Genomic DNA, 25,535 nt, shown 5'->3' with positions numbered 1-25,535 from the left:
ATTAAGTAAGGAAGCAAGCCAAACACCATACAGTCATCACCACACAGGCCATGCAGGAAGGGAGACAGAAGACAAAGCCTCGAGATACGACCGTGGGGGGCTCTTCGTGTCTCATGTGCACACGCAGTCACACCCGCCGGAGCAACAGGGAGCAAGCCAAACCCCCATTCCCTCGCCTCCCCACCCCGAGCCCCCGGTGCTCACGCCGGGGGAGTAGGCAGCTGGTGGGCGAAAGGACTGCGCTCTCGGATGAGTCTGACCAAGGTCTATTTCCAAACCCGGACCAAGTGCATCACTGACATGAGCCAGTACGTCTTGAATTAAGACGAGGTGGCTCAAGCTGGTTCCTCGGGGTCTGATCCCTTGGGTAAAGGAACGATGCGTTCCCAGCAGCACTGAGCTTGGTGGGTGGGCGGCCAAGCCACTGGGACAGAGACCAATCCTTGTCAGACTAGGGTCAATGCGTATTTAGGTATTTAAAAAAATCTGCAGCTTCTGACAACCACCAGCAGATGAGTGCAAAAGTAGGCTCCCACTACCGTCACCTGGATCCCACTGATCTCTTTTCACTAAGCTCATTGTGAAACCAGAGGCAAAGCTGTCTGCAGACGGATCTCAGACCGACCTAGGGATCTTTCAAACCGACCCGTCCACCCATGAATCCAAGAAGCATCTTCTCCACGCAGAAGACGGGTGTGCATACTTGGGATGGCAGAATGGGGCTGAGTCAACTTCCCTCACTTGTCATGTCACCGAGAATTAAATCACTTCAGAAACTTTTCGTTTCTGTTTTCCTTTCCGTATCAGAGCGTAGTAAAGAATGTCAAAACCCAAGACCACATTTCATTACAGAGTTCCTTCAAACCCCCAAAGAGCTGCATTAATAATCAAGGTGGTTCTTTTAAAATTTAAATCCACAGTGTTAATCAAGGACTAACTTTTGTGAGAAAAGCATAAAAGCTATAGTTTAGGAACAGATCACTGAACTGGGAGATGAGAAAAGCCAGCCTCTAGTCCCAGTCGTGCTGTGTCCGGGAAACTTCTAGCATCGGTTTCCCTGCTCCAGGTCACGGAGCCTGACCTTACGTGCAAAATAGGGACTAAAATAAGATGGGCCACACTTCAGAAGGGGACACAGCAGCCAGCAGCTACATCCCTGAAGAATGCACGCCCCCCCCCAGCCCTGCGTCTCCGCTGACACGAGCCACTGCATGTCCCCCAACACCTGGGCTCCCCTACAGCTTTCCGATTCTTGCCAGAAATGACGCTCCGGGGTTTGCATACCCAGGTCATCACCAGCAAACTCCAGCCCCCAGCCTCGTATACGGTGACTGCACTTCAGTATACACACCCCGATTTTTAGGAGGCCTGGAAGTACCAGACCAGCTCTGGAATGCCAGACTATGCCCTTCCCCTTGGACCACGTTCTCCCTCCCTGACACCTGTCTTCCTACCCTCCGCCATCTTGGCAATCAGTACCATGGTCCCCGCACCAGAGATGTGTCACTTAGCCTCTGACACGGCCAGCCCCAGCCTGGCCATCATCCTCTGGCCACCCCAGACCCTGGACCTGGTGGAGATGGCACAGGCCGTGTTCTCGTGCTGCCCTGATGGGCCCCGAGGACTAAGAAAGTGCACAAATCCGCACCATCCTGCCGAGGAGGTGAGCACGCGGCCTGCACTGGGCCACCTCCCCGCTCCCTCTGTCTTTCCCAGTCTCTCGGCCTCCACTCCTAGCTGTCTCTGCCAAACACCTGCAGGGTCATTCTGTTGTCCAGAGGAAAACAAGATAACATAAAAATCCATACCCCAGAAAACCCACCAGTCATTATGGGCAGTCTGTCTGGGTCTCGGTGTCTGTCCATCTGCCTCCTTCCCTAACCTCTGCTCACCTGTCTTCACAGCTCACCATTACTACCCCCGTCGTTCCCCAGATCCTGTCCTGACTTCAGGGGCCACACAAATTCTCTCAGAAACACAGCTCATCTGCTCTCCAACCCCCAGCCTAGGGCGGCTCACATTTCCGGCTTCCATCTGCCTTGTGCTGCCGAGCGGCTTTCTGGACCCAGGCTCGTCTGCTCAGGTTCACACTATGCGGGGTAATGGCCCTTAGCATACCTGTGGTCAAGACCCCACGGGTTCTCTTTGCTACTGCAGCGTTCTCAACGACGGAGTAGCTACCTCTACTTCCACAGATCTCACGCGGAACAAAGGAAAGCAGAACTCCGCGGGCTGAGTGAGTGGGGCTGGCCGCTCCCTGGCCTCCTGCTGCCCATCTCCCCCAAGACGGCCTCTGCGAGGGCAAAAGCACCGGCAATGGAGTCAAGCAGAACGTTCCCCCTTGGCTTCAAACCACCGATCACTGCCCAACTTGACACATTAAACTTGGAAACTGGTTCCCAGTTGCTTCTCCCCCATCCCTCTGGGCAGGTCCATCACCTCGCAGCTTGACAGAACTCTGCCTCCTTCCGCCTGCTCAGGGCGCTCCGTGCCCCACCTGGAGTGCCTCCCTGCCCTCCTTGTGCTGGTTCCGGCTCCGTCTTTACAAGCAAAGCTCCACCTTCACTGTCCGTAAAGACGTTCTTGCCCAAGGCAGCCTTGGTTGAGCCCCTTTTTAGTTGGAACTGAACGATGCCCTGCATCTTCATTTACTTTCTTCGGCATTCTACCAGTGACTCACCTTTGTTCCTTTTACCAATTCACCATCGATTCACAATCTAGATAATAGATTTCCTTGATATGAATTGATCACCTTACAGTGTTGGGCAGAGCGCTAAACACTCAGCATGACCCCAACAGCCCACAAATGTGATTCAGGGCACCCTCCTCTTTAAAAAATGTCCCTACACCAGCGGCTCTCTGAGGTCCTCACGGGTTGTGTGGCTGACATGGAGCTGCCCTGCCCAGACCCCTCAAGAAGGCCTGGCTGCTGGGCAGGGAGGAGGGTGGCATCAGGTACCCAGGGCCCATCGCAGCTTTCAGGATGGGGTCTCCCAGCTGTGGCATGGTCCTCCCCAGTCTGCGGTGCTTCCACAGGGTGACCCGTGGTCCACAATCAGTGTGGGGCTGGTCTGCGCCACGGCCGGCTTCCTTCCCTGCCCCTACCCCCGCCACCCCCCCACAAACCTGTGTCCCCCACAGGTGTGTAGTGTCTGCATCCCACAAACAACCAGCACAGGGGCATGGGGGAGATGTTGTGTCTTGCTTGTATTTACCCTTCTTGGGCTACTTTCTGTTTCTCCTGAGCTTTCTCTTTCACTAAATATACCACATTCCAGCCATGTGCAACTTGCTGTTTTCAAATGGTCCATGAGCCCCCAAACCTGTGCAGACCACCCTCCTTCTCTCCTGGCTTAGGGAGCACCGAGAGTCCTCCAGTCGGCCTGCTCGCAGACAGCATCCTGGGGGGCCCCCCCAGGCCTGGGGGTTGCTGCTGAGACTCCCACAGAACTCCACAGATGCCTCCGCCAGACATGGAAGCTGCCACCCAGCCTGTCCTCAATGGGCAGGAGCTGTCGGAGAGCAGTGCTCACCCAGTGCTCAGCACCAGCTGCTAATGTATAAGAGATGCTCCATCCATATTTGATGAGCGAAGAAATGAATCCCTCCTGAGTGATCACAAGCTCTGTGTAAATAAAACGTTAAGTGAAAAACTATGGTTTGCAAGAAAATGATACAAACTCACTAAAAATACTCAAGTGATATGAAGATAACACAAATCATCCCGAATTCTATCATTTAAGAACCACTGGAAACATTCTGGTGACCATCCTCTCTTTATGCACAAAATCAAGTAATTCTGAATGCACTGAAATAATACTATGTAAAGGGATGCTACATTTTTGTTAAAAATACCCACAAAAACACTTAGAAAAAAAGGCCTGGAAAGGTAAATATGCACCAGAGCACTAACAGTGATAATCTTAGTATGGTGGAGATTATAAATGATTTAAATTCTCTTTGCTTATCTGTACTTAATAATACATCTATGCTGAAAACACACTACTTGCATAATGAAGAAAAATAACTTTCGTTTTCTTTAGTAAGAGAAAGGCTACAGCAAGTTTTCCTGAAAATGGAAGAGAGTTTAAAACTGTATTATAAATATACATCCTCTCACATTCAATTCAAATAAAGCAGGACGCACCTCTACTTCCTCTACTTGAAACGGCCTCATGAAAACAACGGTGCAGAGAGCCTCGGGCTGGTTCATTTCCTACAAGTGAGCTGTTGCGTACAAACCTCCACGACTAAGAAAATGGGGCCATGAACCGAGCAGTTTCTGTTCTGAATACCAGGCCGGTACCCTGCAGCTAGATATTTGGCCGGACAAGGGCCACACGCACCAAGCAGCGGCTCCCGGCCTGAGGGGCTGTAGGAGGGGAGGTCCCGGGAGTGTGTCCTGTGCGCGAGCCTTTCCTCAATCACCGAGGGCTGGGTGGAAAACAAAGTCACACATATCCATAGGATATACACGTCTACAACCGCATGTGTTATAAAAATACAGCTGCGCGGGCACAGAACGCCCCGCAGAGTGAGGCTGGGAACCATTGTTCTGGACAGTACGTTTCTGGACAGTACGTTTTCTGAGAGCATTTTCCGCACGCTGACCTTCTCCTGAAACAAATCCAGCCACATACCTATAATACTCTTTTCCAATCTCGCCTTACTTAGAATTGTGTACAATTCAACACTCTACTATCGTCTGATTTCTTTGTCAAGTGCCGTTCGTGCCAGCCATCCGCAGGCTTTAAGCAACCTCCTCATGTGTGTGAAACCCGTGGTTTCGAGCGTGATCTCTGGGACTGGTCTGAGTGTCTGCAGTCTCACAGCCAGAAGGGAAGTCTTTCCTTTCCCTGCGCTGCAGGACAGGGTCCGAGCCAGCAGAAGGGAAGGATGGAGACGGGCCGCAGGGAGAAAGCCCAGCTGGGGACTGGACCACGACTGTGTGAGCACAGAAGGCCCAGCTGCAGAGCCGCAGTTCTCCCCCCGGACTTGGAGAGCCGGCCACACGGCCACTGTAGCACTACCTGAAGAGCTGAGTCAGCCAGGCCCCAAATCACATCTGCAAACCCTGGGGCGCGAGGCTCCAGTCATCGCTTCAGGTTTGGGTGGCGTCACGAGTTCCCTGGGTGCCAACGGCAGGTTAGGTGACTCACGTCCCCCCACTGAGAACTAGACAGGCTGCATGTGTGTGGCTGGCAGCCTTCCTGAAGGCAAAGGAAGGCTGGCAAGCCCGCGGGGAATCATGGGGCCAAGACCAGAGAGGGAAGCCCAGGGCATCAACTGGCATTTGGGGCTAGCTCTCTCCGAAGTGTCTGGCGATGCCAAAGCAGGATGGGGGGGTGGGGTGCGGGGGCAGGACATTGAGCCGAGCGTAGTGCCCATGGGGCTGGAGAGCAGACGCCGGGGTTGAGGGCCGTAAGGAGGTAGAGCGCTGAGCTGGGACCCCAAGGAGGAACTGGAAGTAACCCAGACCTCACAGCCCCAAAGCATCCAAACCCTGCACACTTTCCACTTTCAGTTTGCCGTGTTCAATCAGAAGTAACCAGGCATGTACTGGGAAACTAAGTTGATGCTTGAAACCCAGAAAACTAACTGCTAAGGGAAGGAAATGGGCAAAGGATCCGTACAGCGGTGACATCAGACACGAACATCACAATAAGTTTACCCAGTATGTTCGAGAAATTAAAAGACAAAGGAAGGCTTGGCAGAGAACCAGAAACTATAACATAAAGCCTGGAAACTCTAGAACTTCAGGAACATGTAAACATCCTATTAGTCACTCGATACATGGGCTAAAGAGCAGATGAGACAACCCTGAAGAGAGGAATGAAAGATGGGTCAGAAAAAATACTCAGAATTAGACATAAAGAGATGAAACATTGGGACATACATACAGTGGATATAATGAAAAGATCTAAAATAACCTGTTGGAGTCCGAAAAGGAGAGGACAGAGGGAATGGGATAGAAGCAATCTTCAAAGAGAATTTTCTGCAGCTGATGAAAGATGTTGAGGCGTAGTGTCCCGGTCTGTGTGGGCTGCAGTAACAAAATACCAGACTTCCTGGCTAAACTAAATTTCATTCTCACACAGCTCTGGAGACTGGAAGTCCACGATCAGGGTGCCAGCGTGGGCAGTCCTGGTGAGGACCCTTTCCCTGGCTTATGGCCTGTGGCCTTCATGCTGTGTCCTCAATATGGCGGGGAGAGAGCGCTGCCGTGTCTCTTCTTGTCACAGGGCACTGATCCTATCATGACTTCATCTCCCACAGGCCCACCTCCAAATACTATCACGTTGGGAGTTAGGGTTTCAACATAGGAATTTTGGGGGATCACAATTCAGTCCATAGCACTCAGGCTCAAGAAATGCTATAGTCATAAAGCAGGACAAATACAAAGAATGCCCAGAGAAACACAACAAAATAAAACTGCCAAAATCCAAGAAAAGGAAAAGATTTACAATAAAGTGACAATGCTTTCTGAAAGAAAGCCAAATGCTTTCTGTCCAAGGCACTGTTTCAATGGGGAGAACAGTCTTTCCACAGCGGTGCTGGAACAACTGGACACCCATATGGAAAAAGTGACCCTTGACTCTCACCGCACACCACGTGCAAAAATTAAATTGAAATGGACCATAGGGGTGCCTGGGTGGCTCAGTCGTTAAGCGTCTGCTTTCGGCTCAGGTCATGATCCCAGGTCCTGGGATCGAGCCCCGCATCGGGCTCCCTGCTCCGTGGGAAGCCTGCTTCTCCCTCTCCCACTCCCCCTGCTTGTGTTCCCTCTCTTGCTGGGTCTCTGTCAAATAAATAAATAAAATCTTTAAAAAAAAAAAAGAAAGAAATGGACCATAAACTTGCACATAAAAGTTAAAACTATAATCTTAGAAAAAATAGGAGAAAATCGTCACAACCCTGGGGTAGGCAAAGCCTTCTTAGGCGCAACACAGAAAGTATATAAAATGTGAAAGAAAAAAAGTATTAAATCAGATTTTATCAAAATGAAATGCTTCTGCTCCTAGAATACTGTTGTGTAAATGAAAACACAAGCCAGACTGATCAAAGACAGAAAGCTGACAATGACTCATCCAACATATATAAAGGGCTCTTGAAGACAAACAACACAATTAAAACATTGGCAAGAAACATGAATATACATTGTATTAAGGAATATAAATTAATGGCCAACAGCACATGAAAAGCTGCTCAGCATATTAGTTATTAGGCAAATGTAAATTAAAACCACAGGATGGGGCGCCTGGGAGGCTCAGTCAGTAAAGCGTCTGCCTTCAGCTCAGGTCATGATCTCAGGATCCCGGGATTGAGTCCCACATTGGGCTCCCTGCTCAGCGGGAAGTCTGCTTCTCCCTCTGCCCCTCCCCCTTGCTCGTGTTCTCTGTCTCTCAAATAAATAAAATCTTAAAAAAAAAAATAAACAGGATACAGCACTACACATCCACTAGGAATACCAGTGTTGATGTGAATGTCAAGCGCCTGGCACACTCACGCATTACTGGCAGGAATGTAAACTGGCAGATCACTGTGGAAAACAGCTGAGAAGTTTCTGATAAAGTTTAACGCACACCTGCCAGATGACCCAGCCATTCCACCCCTACGTATCTATCCTGGGGAAACGAATACTTATTTACACACAAGGACTAGTACATCAATATCTGTAGCAGGTCGGCTGTCCATCAAGAGGTGGATGGATAAAAGGGCTGTGACACATACAATGGAGTGCTGCTTACACTAAAAGGGAGCGAATTACCGATAAACCGAGCATGGGAAAGTCTCAAAGGCACTGTACTGAGAAGGAAGAGCTAGACACAAAAGAATCCATTATAATTTTCTATTCATATGTAGCTCTAGAAAAGACAAATCTAAGGTATGATAAGGAAAAGCAGATCAGTGGTTGCCTGGGCTTGGGAGCTAGGGTGGAGGATTAATCGGGACGAGGTACAAGAGAAATTCCGGGATACGTTTTGAGTGAAGGTGGTCCTATGGGCGTGTAAATCTGCCCAAACTCATCAAACTGTGTGGAATGTAAGCTGCCGTTCAACAATGATGATTTTAAAATGAAAAATCAAATGAAGGGGAAATTATGGCATTTTCAAACAATAAAAACAGAATTTTTCACTGGCAAACCTGCACTAAAGGGAGTTCTTTAGGTAAAGAGAAATGCTCTCAGATTGAGATGCAGGAAGGAGTGGAGGGCAACGGAAGGTGTAAACATCAGGGAGTATTAACTACAGAGTATTAGTAGCATTTGTGCAGATAATATATGGAGAATGAACATATGTGATAGTAATTGTACACACATCAGGAAATGAGTAAATGGCGTTTGTACTCAGGTCCTCATATCACCTGGGAAGTCGTGAAAGTACTAATTTAGATTTGAGTTTAATAAGCCGGGGGTCGCCAAGACTATGGTCTGAGGGCCAAATCCAGCCAGCGGCCTGTGTTTTTTGTTTGTTTCTTCGTCTGGCCCGTGAGGTAATAATGGTCTTTACGATTTTAAAGCTGACACTAAGAATACATGACAGAGACTTTACGTGGCTTGCAAAGTCTGACGCGTGTACCATCTGGCCCATAACAGAAAACACAAAAGTCGGCCACTGCTCTGCAGTAGCCGTTCATGTGCAGGAAAAGAACATAGAGTTGACAAGCTGACAGAGGGGGAGAAAGGAGTAAAATTGCTAAATCAACCCAAAAGAGGGGAGTGGAGGAGGAGAAAGCAAGACGGAAAAAAAGAAATGGGGGAAAACAAGAAAGCGAACAGATTTCAACTCCAGTATGCCAATTATTACACTAACTATAAAAAAGACTAGATAACTTCAATTAAAGTCAGCAATTCTCAGTTTAAATCTAAAACCAAAAGTCAGCTATGTCCTGCTTAAAACAGATACACCTTAAATACAATATTCAGAAACATATTAAAATACCTGCTTAAATATATTAAGGATGAAAAACACACACTCTTGCAAACACTAACCGAAAGACAGCTACACAACTATCCCACCGAGTGGACTTTAGGGCAAAGGCATCATCCGAGACGAAGAGTGACATTTCTCAAAGATTCCATTCATTCCACCACGAAGGGGGACTCGGTTATGGCTAATTTGTCCTTCTGTAGTTTTGAAGGGCAAAGCGTGTGGCCAACAGGGGGAATAGGCTTTTAATTTAAAGTAAAATGGCAATAAATTATCAAAATCTGTTTCTGAATGAGAGGAGGAAATTGAGATACACGTATCAGCAACTTCTCTAGCAAGGGGACAGGTCACAGGAAAGCCTAGCAGGACATCAGGCAGAACAGGGATTTGGGACTGCAGACGGAAAGGGATGATCTCAGTAGCACTGAGGTTGGAGTCCAACCCAAAGTTGGACGATTAAGGATGGGTGTGCCCAGGTCCCCAGTAAACAGTAGAGGCTTTCAGACTTGTAAAGCCACTCCCAGTAAAAGAAATGCATTTTGCATGGTAATGTAGTAATCTAATCTAATCTAATCGAACCATAGGTGAATATACATATTCAAACAAAAGAAGTAAAATTGTTTTCGTGTTACTGGGAAAACAATGATATTTTCTTTTTTTCTTTTTTAATGGAGGTTGTGGCCCACCAAACTGATTTCATGGCCACTAATAAACCATGACCTGCAGTTTAAAAATATGGACTTAAATGAAGCTCTTGTTAATTTCCCCAGGAGGCTATCAGCTCAGGATTATCAAAATGGTTTGATGGTGAACATAGCTCCCCAGGGATGTTAGGGATCAGAAAATCACACAATTCTACCTCTAAATAGCTGGCTGACTTTTTTTTTTTTTTTTAAACCCACACAGGCAGCTTGTTTTCTAATGATTTTTAAAACTCTGTACTGAGGGCGCCTGGGTGGCTCAGCTTCTCCCTCTCCCACTCCCCCTGCTTGTGTTCCTGTTCTATCTCTCTCTCTGTGTCAAATAAATAAATAAAATCTTTAAAAAAATAAAATAAAATAAAATAAAATACGTAGGGGGGTTTGTAATAAGTAGGAGTGGCTCTGTTTCCTGGGCCCTTACTGTGTTCAGGGTTGTGTGCTAACTTGTTCGGTGTTAATTCATCGCACTTTTCTGTCTCCCACGGAGTTCAGCGGGATCCCTGCGGCAACTGAGTCTCAGGGAGGTTAAGTAACGTGCCTGAAGTCACACAGCTCTACGTGGCAGAGCCTGGAGGATTCACACCCAGGTCTGTCCGGTCCCGTCCCCTTGTCTCTGTGCTGCGTGTAACGTCGAAGAATTGTTGATGTCCTGCAGGTCTGTGTGCAGATGTTTCAGAGGCAGGAAAGTTCATTCTGACTGGGGACATATGAGGAAAGGTCTTACGAGGGAGGTGGCGTGAGTTTTATACGTCAAGGTGTCTGGTCTCCAAGAGCAGATTAGACGTGGACAGAATGAAATGAGGGGCTGTGTGTGGGGTGGAAGGAGTGACCGGTCGGCCCAGCCAGGGCACCGGGGCCTGGGAGGCAGCAGAGCTAGAACTCATGTCTGTTCCGTGCACCTCTGCCGGGAAGGCCTCAGAGGACAGCTAGCCTAGAACATCAAGAACAAGTACCACTTGATTGTATTTGGAACCTGTTGTTTTTGTGATGCTTTGATAAACTCACAGGAAGAGACGGAATTTAGACAAGGCTACCAGTAGTCCTGCTCGGCACAAGCTTGCAGTGACCTTGGCATTTTGGTCCCTACCTAGACTGGAAAGATTCTGATCAGCTAAGGGACCAGCAGGGGACGCTGGTAGCAATCTCTGTTAAACAGCAGAGGTATCACATCCAAGTTTACCGCTGAGGAGGTGAGGTCCACCCCTCCACTCCACACCCACCCACCCGCCTCTCCTTCCACCTTCTTTAGACCAGATTTTTACCAAGAAGCTCACAGGTGAGGGTGCTTCAGCATATTCCAGAAGAGACATCTGGAGAGACAGCCAGATAGTAGCTGAGTGCCTCAAGGGGCTAGTGCTCCCTGGATTCATCTGGATCAGGAGGGAAGTACTTCCTGGGACTCATCTGGATTCTGTCTCCTCATTTTAATTATTTATTTTTAAAGATTTTATTTATTTGAGAGAAAGAGAGCGCGCACAGGGGAGGGGGAGAGGCGGGGGAGGAACAGAGGGAGAAGCAGACCCCCGCTGAGCAGGGAGCCTGATGCGGGGCTCCATCCCAAGACCCTGGGATCATGACCTGAGCCGAAGGCAGACACTTAACCGACCGAGCCACCCAGGTGCCCCCCGGGCACCCCCCCTTCCCCTAATTTTATTTATTTATTTAAAGGTTTTATTTATTTATTTGACAGAGAGACACAGAGAGGGAACACAAGCAGACAGAGTGGGAGAGGGAGAAGCAGGCTTCCCGATGAGCAGGGAGCCCGATGTGGGACTCGATCCCAGGACCCTGGGACCATGACCTGAGCCGAAGGCAGACACCCAACGACTGAGCCACCCAGGCGCCTCCCCCTAATTTTAGAAGCTGACTTTCCCAAGTATGACAGGCTTTTAGTAGCTTCCCAGAGAATTCTGCTTGGCGACTGGTCCCACGTGGCTCCCATAACTCTAGCTCTCAGGGAAGGGTCTGTCTGAAGATCAATCTTGACACTAGGACGTCCAGAGAAAATCAGCTCTTTCAGAAATGCTTCAGAAATAAACTTAGGCTCAGATTAATTTCTTAAGAGTTTTGGAACCTGCACTGTTTAATAAAAAACAATCTGTTTTCATTGTGTCACATTTTGAATAAGCAAATGGGATACTGCTCCTTTGCTCTGTTTGATCCCATGTCCCCCTTTGATTTTCGTGTGCAGCCTCCAGAGGGGCTCGCGTTGCTGCAGCTTCAGGGATGGGTCGCAGTTTATCATCCTGTAATGAATTCAGTAGAAGGTAGATTATCTCCGGTGTTGTATTAACTCCTGCTCACCGCTGAGCTGTGGAAATTGTCACTCCTTTTCCTCCAGAGTTTTAAAATACATTTTTCTTCAATGCCATTTGCTTCCCAAGTAAAGATTAGCGGGTTTCTAATCTGTGGGAGCTGTTAAGTGCCGGATGAGAGGGGCTGAGGGCGGCAGAATTGCACACATAGACTATTGGATTTAGAGACTCAGTACAGAGTTTTATTTTTATTTTTTTTTAGATTTTATTTTATTTATTTGAGACAGAGAGAGAGCACAAGAGGGGGTAGGGAGAGAGAGGGAGAAGCAGACTCCCTGCCGAGCAGGGAGCCCAATGCGGGACTCGATCCCAGGACCCTGGGATCATGACCTGAGCCAAAGGCAGATGCTTAACGACTGAGCCACCCAGGTGCCCCCCCCCCCACGCATTTTAAAGTAAATTAAACTCCAAATGCCGGAACTGCCCCAGTAAACATGACAATTTTATGAGCAATCTAGGTTACATGTAGCGCATTTTCACGTTTGTAACTTAAAGGTGGCCTCAGAGAGAATATCTGCAGGTCACATAACAGAAGAACCGACATCTGAAGTACACGAGGACTTCTCCCAGCTCAATGAAACGGCCCCCCCGCACACAGGCGGGCGACTAACAGATGCAACACTATGGAAGAACACACAGTGGCAAGTGGGCAAGTGAGAAGATGCTCGCCCTGGTGAGCCCTCAGTGACATGTCTGTCAGGACCACAGGGAGACTCCTGCCACGCCCACAACAACAGTGACAACCGTGGGCCGACGATAACGCACGTGGCGAGGACACAGAGAAACAGAGCGTAAATGGTACCACTCGAAGACACTAGCAATGTCTCAGGAGTTAAACAAACGTACCATCTGCCTCGGCACTGCTACTCCTGGGGGTCTACCCAGGAGACATGAAAATTTGCATGTACAAAAGACTTGTACGTGGGTGTTCACAACCACACCGTTCCCCACACTGAATGAACGGCAGGTGATGAGGACAGACAGATCAGTGATGTGGGGTACCACTCCACAATACAACAGAACAACACTGATGAGAGCCACAATGTGAAGGAACTCTGAAAACCTTACGCTAAGTAAAAATAAAACAAAACAAAAAGCCGGACACAAAAGACCGTATTGTATGATACCATTTCTGTGAGATGTCCGGGAAAAACAAATTCACAGGGAGAGAATGCCTAGCGGTCGTCTGGAGCTGGGGGTGGGAATGGGACTAACGGTGGATGTGCACGAGGGATCCTGTTACAGCGACGGACACCCAGCTGCAATGGGATTGTGGTGATGGCGGCGCGGGCTGCAAGACCTACCGGAAACCACTGAACCCGCAGGGGGGGGGCGTAAATTATACTCCGATAAAGCTGTTGAAAAAATACAGAAAACACCACCCCAAAAAGTCTGAATTGGACACATCAACAATGCTATAAAACCACCACGTACATTTCAGTTTCTTTTTGAAATGTCATGCTTTCTGCATTACTCGATCAACAGGCGGGCGGGCGGGAGAGAACCGTCTGCTGTTGTGCTTCCTCATTCTAAGTCAAACTAAATTAAAGTCCTAGCTTTCAGTACATGTAGAATTCTCTCCCTCCCCCTTTCCCTTTGGTTCCCCTAATAAATCAGTGCATTTTTTCCCACCTGGGAAGTCAGTGATTTCTCACCGCTCCCGGCGTTACAAAGAACCGCGCTGCTTGGGCGGGCAGAGCCCGAGACACCACCCGTGGCCCAGCCCTGGCCTGGCCTGGTGTGCACCCTGCCTCCCGTGGCCCTGTTCCGGGGGGGGGGGGGGCTCTGACCCCAAGGGCTGCTTCACTGTGCGAACACTGCTGTCCCTGAAGCTTCCGCCGATGGCCCTGGTGCCCTGCAGAAATGTGTGACTCATCGGCAATTTCACGATTCTTCAGTGATGTGAAAACAGTTACCATGCCATCCAGTGTCTTCTTCCCTCCAGGCTAAGCATCCTGGTCCCTTAAAGTGCCCCTCTCCCGACGCATCATTCTGCATCCTGCATGTCCCCAGGAGGTCGAGAGAGGGGCTGTCCCCTCCTTCCTCTAGAATTTTTCTGTTTTTGGAACCGTCATTCGAAAGAGTTGACTCAAGCTCAGTTTACTACAACCCTGACTTTTCCCCCAGAGGCTAGTGTTCTAGCGAATCTCCCCCATCCCACACTTGCACATGTGATTTCTTAGGACTGCTCTGAGGTTTATATACAGAATTCTGACCATTTGCCTTCAGCTACTCAGCCTGTGAAGACCTTTTTATACCCTGGTATTGGGTCTGTGAGCAAACTCTTATGTTCTCTCAGTACTTCAAATAACAGTATCGTTATTGTTTATCTGCATTTCTGAAAAGTTCTGCACCGTTTTGCTGTACTTCCATGGTTAATTGTGAAACGGATCTTTGTAAGAGCAGGGGAACAGTGCTGTCATGCAGACCCTGCAAAGGTGAGGTGGGCGGCTGGTGTCCCATGCTACACAGGCTTCTGCAGGAGGAGAAGGAGCCTCTGGACTCGAGTCTTCCAGCAGACGCCGGGCTGACCAGCTTCCTCCCTGTGGCTTCCCCGCTGTACCCTCTCTCCCTCTGGCAAACAGAGCGCGTTTAGTCAGGCTTTGCACCGCCCGCTCCCTTTGGTGGAAAGCTGCTGGGCACAGACGGACTTGGGAGCAGAGCGTCGCTCGCATTCCTCGCCCCTGACCGACACCCCCTCCCCTTTGAAGCACGCAGGCTCCAATCTCCAGCTCGCTGAGGGCCCTCTCCTCTTCGAACTACTGTCCGCCCACAGGCGTCTACTGACTGCCCACTACGTGCTGGCCTTGCGGGAGAGGGGGCCAACCTCTCCCTGGGTGTCTGGTCCCTCGGCTCCGACGAAGGGCCCATGGGCTAGTGAGCTCAGGCCGTCCTTGTGAACGGCTCTACGGCCCTGAGCCCCCCGCTGGATGGTGAGCTCTGCGGACACTGTCTGGTGCGCTTCTAGGGTCTGTATCTCTCCCGCCATCGTCCCATAGCACCTGCAGGCCGGGAAGCCGGCGCTCGGACACCTGCTGGCAGACAGCACGGAGCAGTAGGCATTTCCTCACGGCCAAGCCGTGGCCCGGGCACTGAAGCCGGAGAAATCTAGCACCTCCGACACAGGTCCTGACAAAGCTGCCTCAGTTTCCCATCTGATGCAGTGGCCTGAGTCAGACGCCCACCAAGTGCTCCCGACACCGAAGCTACGCACACCCTCTTCCCAAGCCTGGAGCGCCAGGTGCCCGTCTCAGAGGCTGGCGTACTCGGGTTAGGGAGGGTGAGCACCCGCTCCGCACAGGCAGTGTGCTGCATCCACCAGACCACGTGGGGCCAGCAGACTCGGGGCGGACGTGGGCTCTGCCGCTTGGAGTGCCTCTGGGAAAGTCCATGTCCCTCCCCCTTAGGGTCCAGAGTCCGACTCCCTGGACGACTGTGCGAACCAGAGCAGCTAATCCCCACCAGGGCCTCTGGCAGGGACGGACACTGCAAGCCGCGGGGGGGGGGTCTCACCGACCCCACGTGGGCTGGCCGTGCAGACGCGAGTGGCCACGCGGTGCCCCGTCCTGTGCCAGGGACGCAGCCCTGGGAGCACTGCTTAGCGCTAAGGGGCCTCCACTCTGTCTGCCGGTGTGGTGCCCGCGCCACGAGGCAAGAGCAGGGGTGCCGGCCCCGAGCAGGGCCTCAGGTGGCCGGCGCTCAGAGAAAGGCCAAGGGGAGAGTGGGCGAACACGGAAGGGGCGTGTGCCCGCGTGGACGTGCGCAGTAACGGCCCGAGGCACAGGCTGGGCACAATGGACAGAGCCCATGCCTCTTCCTCCTCCCGTGCTGCACGTTGCCTGGCTTTCCCCTGCCACCACGCCTCCGCTCGGTGAGGGAGAGCCGCCTGCGGGGCCAGCTGCCTCCCCGGATCCCAGCTCTCGGGGGCATCCAGTGGAGATGGGCAGACACGTTTTCTTTAGGACATCGGAGGGCACGGGGGCACCAGGTGGTGAAGACAGGAAACTGGCACCTCGCTGTTTTGTTTGCCTGGATGACAAAGGCCAGGATGCTGGCGCCACAGTGGAGGAAATGGAAGCCCCGTGCGTGCTACGTGGGCACCCCAGGGAGGCCTCAGAAGCTGCTCCCGCTCCCGCTCCCCCGCTTGGCGGCTCAGCACAATCTCATCTCAGGGCCCAGCCTCCGTCAGGCCGATCATGACAGAGGGAGGCCATGACAGCACACAGGGACCCAGCGCCCCCGCTTCTCCCTTCCGACCCCAGAGCGCTCCGAGTGTGAGGCCCCCGGGCGGCCCTCCGGGCGCAGCTGACTCACAATGCTCCGGTGGGCACCAGGATCTGCGGCTCTTACTTCGCAGCAGCCCTGCGCTTCCGCCACTTACTCACATTCTCTCCACCGCGCCGTCGTGTGGTCTCCCGGGGCTCTCTTTCCCACTCCGTCTCTAAATTAGCTTCCAGTGAGTCATTACTTATCCTCTCCGTGACTGGCAGGCGTTCATGAATTACTGATTTTTCACCTTCACCCGGCTGATACAATATATTTATGTTGCAGAGAAAGGTACTTTTTGAATGAAGACTGGTATCTTTTGATAGCTTTCCTTTCAAACATAACACACGTGTGCGATGCCGACCTGACAGTGGAGTGAATTCTAATCACAGCCACCGGGCCTGTTTGGTAGGCGTGGTGGTCGCAGCCCCTGCAGACCCTCTGCCCCTGCGGCCCTCGGAGGACGCGGGTCTGCGGCACGGCAGCACATGCTGTGGGCTAGGGTGATGGCGTGGGTCAGCGCACGGGCTTCGGGCAGGCTGTCTGGCAAAGCCCTGCTCCCACTCACCCCGGCAGTGAGACACGGGGCAACTGACTTGCCCGCCCTGTGCCTCAGTTTCCCATGGTTAGAGTGTGGATAATGACAGTGCTTCCTTTAGAGGGTTCTAGCGAGGACTACGTGGGTTAGTATGTGGAGAGCTCTTCAGACAGCACTGGCACCCAGCAGGTGGTCAGGAAACGTCACCTACTATTCTTCCTGGTTCTCAACCAGAAGACCACGGGTTACCTTGTGTTCGCAAGCAACAGCTCATGTCCTCCTGCGCTCTCCTCCCTGTCCCTCCAGGGCACAGCTGAGACCAGGGCTCTGACACATGAAGACCGCAGCTAAGTTAACCAAACACTCACAGATTCAAAGCAAAATCAACCCCCGGATCCAAGCTTCCGCTTCAGCCTGCCGCCCCGGACTCAGCGGTGGCCACGCCACGTGCGCGCTGGAGGGAGCAGGGCACAGCAGCCCACTTTATCCCAGACACAGGGCTGTTAGCTCCTTAAAATATGCTGTTGACACAATAGATGTTAATTATGAATAATTTTCGGTACACTTTGCACCTCCAGTGATCAGAATGCTAACGAACAGCCTCGTGGAAGAGGCTCACCGGCTCCCTGATTCCCCAGTGTTTTCTGAGCGCCCTAATATTTCTCGCACTGTTTAAGTGTTTCATTACTTTGTTTCAGGGCTGAAAAATGTCCCTTAATTTCCAAGCACGGATCGTATTGCCACTCTCTCCGAGGACTCGCAATATAAATATGCACCGCAGCGGCAACATGCTTATTCATCAGGCTGCTGGGTTCGCGTAGATAATTAGAAACTGGGGGTGCTCAAAGAAGGTTCGCTCTAATTTACTTCCTGACGCAGCAGCTTAATTAGAAAACAAATTCCTTCCCCGGCTGTAAAGATTGCTAAGTAATTATAAGACCCACAAACCGCCTGTATCTTCTCTCTGGTCTTGTGTTGAGACTGCAAACAACACGCTCTGCACAGCTGACGAGGTGACAGAAGCTGGGAACGGTTAAAACTCACTATCCCGGGAAGGGGTTAACGCTCACTATCCCGGGAAGGGGTTAATGCTCACTATCCCGGGAAGGGGTTAACGCTCACTATCCCGGGAAGGGGTTAACGCTCACTATCCCAGGAAGCTTACGCTGAGCAGTCGCACGGTGGCAGCTTCTAGAAAGAAACCACATTTATTACTGAATTACCATGCAGCAATTTCAAGTATGAAACCTTTCCATCCATCTCTCCGGTGGCAAAGAAGACCGTGACTCATTCAGCCGGGGTTTCTGACGGGCAGCAGGCGGGGAAGGCACTGGCCCCCGTCTCGACGGTGGCGGGAAAGGCCGGTCTCGGAGGTGAGGCGCGGTGCCCCCTCCAGGCCCACACCTGCCGCCCTGGGTCCTGAGGCTGTCCCTGGCTCCCGGGACATGTAGTCACCGCTGTCCACCACAGGGCAGGATGGCTCATCAGCCCTGGAGACCTCGGCCCACTCAGAGCTGCACACAGAGGAAGGACAGCTTCAGGGAGCAGGAAGCGAGGGCGTGTGGGTGCGGGTCCACACACACCAAGCATGGCCATGCGCCAGGCCTGTGCCAGGACCATCTTTCAGCACAGAGCAAGGGCCCCGGGAGGGAAGCAGGGGGCAGAAATGGACATCGTTCTTATTTTTTGCAGGTCATTAAGGAAACAAAACCAGTAACCCGGGCCTGTATTCTCCATTTCATCTCTGCATTAGGACATGTCCCTCCACTCAGACGGCTATAGTGACCAGAGTCACTGTCACACTTAGAGGTGACAGAGAGGTTCTCAAGTACAAGTACTACCGTGTGTTAAGGAGAAATGAGACAATAAAACCGGATGCAAAATGAAGGGCTCAGAATCCTTGAGAAGGGAGCAGCACCGATGATGTCAAGTTCCAGCTCAGCTGACCGCATGTTTGTGTCCGGCCAGGAGACCACGACGTGTGCCACGTCCACGCGGCCCACACCCTGCAGGTAGTGCACACTCTGCCTTCCGTGCTTCCTTGTGGGGGGCTTCCTCCCTCCTCCCCCAGCACTCTATAGGGCTTACGATTTTGTTCAGCATGAACTGCTAAAGAATAAAGGAAACAGGAATAAAGAGCCAAGGAACTGGGCAAAAGAGCCAATTCCTGTTTGGTCTTATAACTGTAATTAAAAATAAGCTACCTCGCCAATTAACCTGGACCCATGACCAGGTCACCCAAGGAGCTGCACCGGATGCCCACGTAACGGCCTCACAGCGCGGCAGGTGGCAGCCACACGCATCCCACATGGGAGAGACGGGGACAGGTACGCGCTCTGCCAGCTTTAATGCAGACATGACCCCAGGGCCCTGGAGCCCCATGGCTCTTGGAGAGGAGAGCTGGTCACAAGAAGGGGGGGACACATGGGAGCGCTGCCCAGCTGGCCACCCGGCTCTCCCAGGTCTCACCCGGCAACCACCCCATGAGCTTCGGCAATATTGTGTAATTGGTTTATGGAACTCTCCCAAACTATTAAAAATGTATATACTTTTAAATATTCTGCGGCTTCTCCAAACATAAGCTACTTATGAATTAAAAAAAACCCAAGACACTTATGGCCCCACCTGAAGCAAAGGCTGGGGGGGGGACAATGCCTGTGTCCCCACCTTGCTGGCTCACGCGGTGGCAAAGGGGAATGCTGGGGTAGACGAGTGCCACAGGATGCTGCTTGGAAGCCCCCCCGCCCCCAAGACAGTCTGGGGGGGTTGGGACGTGGCTCCTAAAGCAGGAAAGCCAACCTGCTGAACCTGAGGCAGGGGACGGGCATCGACAACCCACACCTGCCCGGAGTCTGAACAGTGACTCAACCCAACTGACTGATCCACACGAGCCGCGGCGCTCAACTAACCGCTCGCAACTCCACTTCAGGAACGTTTGGAAAAACATGACAAAAAACCCCCAAAACTCAAAAGGCTTTTGACCAATCAGCTGTGGCCCCAGAGTGTGGTATGTGCATGCTTGGCGTACTGGAAGGAACGTGGGCGCAGGCCGTGCTTTCAGAGACTATTCTCCAGGCTTCTGTGTCGGGGAGGTGATGCCAGTCGCCCACGGCACACTGGTGGCAAGTCCGCCCTGGAACGTGGTGCACAGACCCTCATCCTTAGGCACAGTGGCCCTGGGCCACGGCGAGGCTGGTGGGGACTGCACGTGGGAGCCCAGCTGGGCTGCGGCTTCTGGAACAACCAGACCGGCCAGAGGCCTGCAGTGCTCCTCGCACATGTGGCCCGTGTCTGCACGGCCAGGCCTGCCCGGCGCAGCGGGAGAGGCGGCCCCAGGTTGTGCCACGCTTAGCAATGCTCACCGTCTGTCCCCCTCCACAGCCTGGATTCCATCTCCTGGACTCTTTCACATCCTGATGAAGGATTTCACCTTGTACTTGAATTAAAACACAACACAAAACAAAAGCCCGGTCTGAGTCTGGACTGTGGTTTTTAGCTGTAGGACCACAGATAACGTCACTTCCCATCCTAAAGGCTCGGGGGGTTGGGGGCAGGCAAATCTGGTGAGGATGCACCATAGCCACGAAAGCACCACTGGGTCTCGATGAGACACTCAGCACCTCTCAGGCGAGTTCCAGGCCGAGCGCCCACGATGGGTGGGACCCGTGCAGAGGAAGGGCGACCGAACGGCTAACGGACACCGGACGCGTCTGACAATTGCGAGCGCGTGCGCGAGCACGCGGCTGACGCGGGAGGAGACGGTAGTCAGGCCTCAGTGGCCGTGCTGCGCACCTCACGTCATCTGTTCGGTTCTGAGCCATAGGCCAGGACGACCATGGGCGCGACGTATCTTTGCGGACATGTGGGTTAACGCTGCCTCGAGTCAGCAGTGCAGGCGGGGCCCCAAGCCACAGGGTGAGGGGAGATGGGCACGGCCCCCGAGAGAGGGAGCCGGACAGCCACCGACACCAAGAGCAGCCCGGGGTGAGAAGAATCCAATGAGACGCTCTTTCCAGGAACGTTCTCTGAATATGGAAGCCACGGCGGCCTGGACGGCTTGGTGAAACACAGATGTGCCATGCTCCTGCCTCGCCTGCTAACTGCACCCTCAAATCTGCTTACTGAAAGTGCTTCTTACAGACTGCAAGCACTACTGGGGAAAATCTAAACATTAAAAAGACAGGTTAACAGCATTTTCTTATAAATGGAGAAACCTCGGGGCGCCTGGGTGGCTCAGCTGGTGAAGCATCTGCCTTCGGCTTGGCCCTTGATCCTGGGGTCCTGGGATGGAGCCCTGCATCTGATTCTCTGCTCCATGGGGAGTCTGCTTCTCCCCCCCTCCCCCTTGCTTGTGCGCTTTCTCGCTCTCAAATAAATAAGTAAAATCTTTTAAAAAAACAAACAAACCTGTATTTCCTCAGAAACAGATCTGACGGTTATTCCTGCTAGGTCTCTGGGAGCTTCACGTCCAGACTTCGTCCTGGTGCCCTGTGATTCTGAAGTCTGGAGTCTGTCCTGGCACAACCCAACACTCACAGTCAACGTCACCTCTGCCGAGTGACAAGGGAGAGCTGCCCGACCAGGCCTGCTGGTGGGTGTGTCTCCGCTCAACTACGCGGACTTGCACCGAGACCAGTGACTCAGGCCCAATCAACACATCGCAAACAATTACTGCAGTAAAGACCTGAGGTTTCTAAACGACCTGCTCTTATCTTCTTCCATCCCCACCACAACCCCCAAATGACGCTCCATCCCCAATGCCCTGAGGGGGAAGTGGGCCTCATTCTGGGACGCCATAGCCCATCCCAATTAATCTGGACGCTGAGCTTCCAAAAATGCAGACCTCCCTGAAATCAGGACCGCTTCTCAACGGCAGAGGTGAACCGTGGATACAGAATTCTCCCAAAGTCGTGTGCCGGCATCCAGCTGATTGTGAACGGGATAGGTGTGTGAGGGCATCTTCCTCCCCCAGTCCATCCTGCCACCCCGAGGAAGGCGATAAGGGGACATGTGTTCTGGGGGCGGGCTGGCTCCCGCGGAAAGCCGCCAGCACACAGCAGCCCCTGGCCAGGCTGGGGCAGACGGGAGGCGAGAGAGCTGTCCTGCGAGCGGAGCTCCTCAGCGCTGGGCCAGGCTGCAGGCCGCGGCCGACTGCTCCAGGTCCATATTCTTTCCAGCCCCCATCTGCACTCAGGAAGCACTGTGAGACGTGCTGCTGTCCACATTAACTATGTTTCCCTTTTTAAATTAAAAAGAAAAATCACACACCCCAGCTCCCCGCATCTGACCAACCATGTAGCATCCCTGGGCGCAGGACGGAGGTGGAGAAGGGGACAGGGCGTGCCGGCCCACGGAAGTGGACGTGTGCACGCACGCCCTCAGCACGTGTTTCTGGGAAAGGCACCAGCCAGTGCAAAGTCGGACGTCAGGAGTCAGGAAAACAACGCTTGATGAAAACTACTGACGTCGTAATGTATGAGGGTGCTTCCTTCTATCTTACAATCCTCGTTAACCAGTCCTCACAGTGAGCGTGAAGCTGCTTCCCACGGAACAACAGGCACCTTTCACAGAAGAGCCACGTGCTTTCCAAATCCTGGCCTCAGGGTCCTTCCCCCCCCCCCGCCCCCGCCCCCTTCTCCAGCCGGGTCGTTCCTGCTGCGCCTTCCCGGAGTCAATCCGTCCTGTACTCCTTCACACAGGTTCTTACTTCCCCACGTTACATTTTAATTTTGTTTTCTGCATTGTCATATAGTAAACGGGCTCTTTTGGGTGTGCGGTTCCCTGATTTTAGCATGTGCAGATCTGCGTGGCCACAAGCAGGATGGTGAACATCCCTTCACCCACATTCCCTCACTGCCATCTCTGACCGATAGTTGTGTCTTCTCCAGAACGGGATGCGAATGCAATAAGACCGGGTGTCGGCCCTGGAGCTGCCGGCCGTCCCTCCACACGGTGCTTCTGGGGCCACCCACGTGGTCATGTATCGAATGTCCCCCCACTTCCTGCTGGCTGCACCCCGCTAGACGACGCACATTCTGCTTATTCATTCACCCCAAGGACATTCTGGTCTTTCCAGTTTTCGGTGGTGATGAATAAACCCACACAAACACTCTCGCACAGGTTCTTGTGTGGACGGTTTCGTTCCTGTGGGATGAATGCCCGGGAGTGGGACCGCGGTCCCATGGGGCCGTCTTCCTACCGCGTGGCTGTCCCGCTCGCCTCCGCAGCCGGGGCTGTGGGAGTGCTGGTCGCCCCGAACGCTCGCTAGCCTTGTTTCATTAACCCACCTCGTGGGGGTGTCGCGGTTTCGTGTTGTGGCTGTAATTTGCATTTCCCTCATGGTTAATGATCTCGAGCATCTTTTCCTGGGCTTATTGACCATTCTTAAATTCTCTTCGGTAAAGTATCTCTTCAGGTCTTTTTCCATTTTTGAATTTTTTTTTTATTTTTGCTTTGAGATATCTTTATATACTCTGGATACAAGTCCAGAGTCGGCTGGTTTGCAAATATTTTCCCCAAGTCTGCGGCTTGTCTCCTCACTGAGCAGTGTCTTTCAGAGAGTAAACATTTTAAATTTTGATGAAGTCCAATTTCACAATTTTTTTCTTTTGTGGGTCATGCTTCGGGTGTCAAGCTGCTGCGCACATTTTACATCTGAGAGAGTGACAGGACAGGAGCCGGCTGCCCTGACGTGGTCCGGGTGAGGGGAGGCCTGCCTGTAGGAGGAGCAGAGACCTTGGAGGCCTGGCCGCCCCCCCGGCCCTGCCGCGGTGCGAGATGCCGCCAGGAAGCACAGCCGAACTGAACGCCAGGCTTCTCTCCAGCACAATCAGGAGGCTTAACTAAATAACTGAAAAGATACATATTTTTCATTTATGTGATTTTTAATAGCTCCTTTCACTCGGGAGAACTCAGAACATGTGGTGCTGTTGCTCCCGTGTGGCTCAGCGAACACGAGCAGAGTTCGGTTGGGAGGGACGGGGACGGGACAGGGCAGCACCCAGACACGGGGGCAGCGGCGGGGTTCACGCCCTGCCTGATGGGGAGGGCCCACGAGGCTGCCCCGCTCACAGGCAGGCAGGAAGTAGAACAAGACCTCTCTGGACAGGCCACCAGGCGCAACCTTGCCGTGATGGAATGTACCGCTGCCAGCCCCCCACCGGGTAAGGTTGGAGAACTGGTCCGTATAGGGCAACGTGAGCATAGGTAATAGAGGGAAATGGGGCCCGAGAGCGCGTGCGCAGCGGACCGGCACGTGGAGCTGCCGGGTGGCTCTGCAATCTCTGCGATCCCGACAAGGGACTCAAGCAAGCCGACTGACCAGACCTAAAGTTTTCTCCACGTAACGTTTCTCCAGGCTCACGCTGTTTGCTTAGCATTTGTAAACGGTTTTCTGGGTCACTGCGCCTGGAGGTGAAACCAGCTTAGAGTCTGGAGGAGCGCCAGGAGGGCGAACGGAGGTGCCCGGAGGGCGAACGGAGGCGCCCCGAGCGAGCAGGCCGCCGGGAAAGCAGAGCCCGGCCGGGACGCGGGCGTACGCGGAGCACCCCAACCCCCGTGTTGCCCAGCCCGTGTGTGTCACAGCGTGCCCCCCCGCTTCCTGACCACGAGTGTGCACAGCAAGCAGAGACCACACAGCGCAGACAGGGAGGGGGCATGCGCCGAGCGGGCTCAAGGGCTGTCGCTACAGCTGGTCATCACCGGCTCGTGATCTGAGAACCCTGCAGCTCGTGTCAGCAGTCCCTGCTTCTGGCCACCGTGCCTGTCCCCGACCCACAGAACACGTCTGGCTCCCTGCCTGCCGCCTCACCCTGGGGCTCCTGCTCCGGCGATTCCAGCTTGCCTGCACCTCACGTGTCAGCACACCTCAACCCCACACCCCTGCCTGGCCCTTCCAACACAGGCCGGCGCCACCCAGTGTCGCGCTAGTCCCTGCCACCGTACCCCACCTTGCTTGTGAACAAAGCGCCCTGAAGCAGACCAGACCCTGAAGCAGACCAAATTCCTTAGACACTTACTCAAAATTTGCACAGAGTAATTACACTCAGTGAACTGTCTGCAGGTGCCCTATCGTTTCTTGAGTCTTTATTTTACAGGCATCCCATGTGTCTGTATTCTCATAGGAAAATTTAAAAGACGGAAAGAAACCCAAGTCAGTTAACACAGCTCCCCACCTGCGCTGTCCCACTCAGAGTGAACAACGGACCCATCGTTTCGTGCCTGTTTCACCTGTACTCACACACGCAGAGTCATGTGCGGTCTAAAAATACTCGTGGCAGCCTCCTTGTGTATCGGTCTCTGTCTGCTTTTCCCAATAACAGCACGCCGGGCAGACCGGAGCTTCCACAGAGCACGCAACCCCAGCAGGACCCGACCCCTCATGCCCGTAATGGTGGACGCTTAGGCATAACCTTCTTGTCTATTTCCCTGACACACAGGCAAGTCGTTTTCCAGGAGAAAAACCCAGAAGTATATTTGCTTTTCCTACCTGATTTAATTAAACCCAGGCCTTAGCTGTTCTCACCCACGATTTTGTGTATCAAGACTTAGAAAACTATTATCTTGTATGTTAATTCTAGAAGGAATGGTCTCCAGGGCAGAGGATTTAAGAACAACTACCTAGATGAACCAGGATGAGTCACGGCGAGTCTCACGCACACACACACACACACACACACACACGCACACGTGCACGCACACCCGCAACGCAGGTCAAGGCTGGAGCCACAGAGTAGTCTGGACCTAAGGAGGTCCACAACAGGAGGCAGCCGGGCCGCCCATGACC

The 25,535-nt window shown here is 52.6% G+C and overlaps 1 protein-coding gene across 6 annotated transcripts in view; it reads right to left on the bottom strand.

Annotated features, from left to right (window-relative positions):
• The window catches only part of RPTOR (regulatory associated protein of MTOR complex 1), a 335,570-nt gene that overhangs the window by 119,590 nt on the left and 190,445 nt on the right, over nt 1-25,535 (bottom strand). The gene's annotated exons all lie outside the window — the stretch shown is intronic.

Source organism: Halichoerus grypus, chromosome 2 (genome assembly GCF_964656455.1).
Source record: "Halichoerus grypus chromosome 2, mHalGry1.hap1.1, whole genome shotgun sequence".
NCBI classification, from domain to species: Eukaryota; Metazoa; Chordata; class Mammalia; order Carnivora; family Phocidae; genus Halichoerus; species Halichoerus grypus.
Note: the sequence above shows the minus strand (reverse complement) of the source record. Positions and strands in the feature narration are given on the sequence as shown.